The following is a 2,163-nucleotide window of genomic DNA, read 5'->3' as shown; positions in this document are numbered from 1 at the left end:
GTGTAGAAACATTTACTTTTATTTCTGCCATGATTTACTTGTTCACTTTTGTCTTTTCTCAAACTAGTTGTGAAAAGTGATGCTGTAGAACAAACTGTTTCCTCTTTCAATCTCATATGGTGAAGCCTTAACAACTAATGTGATTGCTGTTTGATCTACAAAGAGGTAATTCACGTGAAATGAGGCTAAAATTTCACTTACATGGTTTTGGTGAGACCTTAATTTACTATGATTAATGCCTTTATAAGAAGAGACGGTAGAGCTTTCTTCCTCTCTCTGCAAGTGTACACAGATAAAAGGTCATGAAAACAGAGTTAGGAAGGTGGCCACCCGCGAGTTAGAAAGAGAGTCCTCCCCAGAAACTGAGCATGTTGGCACACTGATCTCAGAACTCCAGGCTTCAGTACTGTGAGAAAAGAAATACCTGTCATTTAATCCATCGAGGCTGTGGTATAGTGTTAATGGTAGCCCATACTGATTTATACAGATTTGCTATTGAGGAGTAGGCTGCTACTATAACAAATACCTGAAACTGTGGAAGAGGCTTCGGGGACAATAGGTAGAAGTTGGCAGAGTTGTGAGGTGCATGCTAGAGAAAGCTGGGATTGCTCTGAAGGGACTGTTGCTAAAAATATAGATATTAAAGGCAATTGGAGTGAGTGCTCAAAATCTAAAAAATAGAGCTGGATAGAAAGCCTTTATCTCCTTAGGAAAATATGAATAATTATGAACAGCATTTTGGGAGAAATACAGACATTAAGGTCTATTCTGGTGAGGTCTCAGATAGAAATAAGGACAAGGTCATTGCAAAAATTCTTGTTAAAAAGTGGCAGAGAGACTTGGCGAAAACTGTGTTCTAATGGAAGATAGAACTTATGAACCATGAAATAATATATTTAGCTGAGGAGATTTCTAAACGAAATGTTGGAGGTGAGGCCTGAGAGCTCCTTACTGCTTATAGTAAAATGTGAGAGGATAGGAATGAATTAAACAAAAAAAAAAAAATTGGTAAGGAAAAATAAACATAATTTATGGACTAGAAAAAGTTCTTAAATATATTCATATTGTAAAATGTGAGAAACTTTGATTTGAGAGAACACCAAGCTTGTCGCTGATGACCATTTGATAAGATTCGTATGGATGTAAACCACTAATGTAAATGGCCACCCCAGCAAAAGCCAGAGATAAAGATGGAATTACATTTGCAGAAACACTGTCCCATTGTGCAAAAGCAGTAGTTTAGACTGTAAGGAACAGGACAAGATAGAAGAACTATTCAGCTGCAAAATTACTTTAGGAAGGGAAAGAATGACTCCACAGGGGATTAGAAATCAGCAGCGTTGTCACCCCCACTACTAGCCCAAGGGGCAAGGCTGCCCCCTCCTCTATTTCAGAAGGCCAGCTGACCTCAGAGAGAGATTATTGGGCAGAATGCCCTGCATACCAATAAAGGGGAAGCTGCCACCTCATTGATATTATTAAATGGTTGAGGATTGAATGAAAGCAAACTATTATCAAGCCTTAAGAGCTAATTAAATTTGTTTTTCTCAGGTTTGGGAAAGAAAATGTATTGCATAATTTTATTCATATATGGAATCTGAAACAATCAAGCTGATATAAGTAGATCCATCACCCTTTTTGCCTTTCAATTTCTCTCTTTTGGAATGGGAATGTCTATCCCATGACTTCCCGCTTTGGATTTTGGAATCATATAACTTGTCTGTTTTCACAGGTTCACAGCTGGAGAGGAGTTTTGCCTCAGGATGAGTCTGTATCTTGAGTCTCATCCATATCTGATTTAGATGTTGTTTAGATGAGACTTTGGACTTTAGAATTTAGAGTTTATGCTGGGATAATTTGAGACTCAGGGGCTGTTGGGATGGAATGAATATATCTTAAATGAAATAAAAGCAGTATATTAATTGGAGAAGCAAGGTTGAAATGCTTTGGACTGAATCATGTCTCCCAAAAATATGTATATTACTACCCTAATCCCTAATGTGACTTTATTTGAAGGTTTGGCCTATAAGGAAGTAGCATAGCTAAGCAAGGTTACAATGGCAGTGGCCCTGCTCCAACAGGGTATGTGTCCTTTCTGTCTCTGTATATCTCTCGCTCTTTCACAAGGAAAATCCATGTGAAGACATAGGAATAAGGTGACCA

The sequence above is a fragment of the Otolemur garnettii genome, unplaced genomic scaffold (genome assembly GCF_000181295.1).
Source record: "Otolemur garnettii isolate 467f Iridium unplaced genomic scaffold, OtoGar3 scaffold00033, whole genome shotgun sequence".
In the NCBI taxonomy this organism is placed as follows: Eukaryota; Metazoa; Chordata; class Mammalia; order Primates; family Galagidae; genus Otolemur; species Otolemur garnettii.
Note: the sequence above shows the minus strand (reverse complement) of the source record.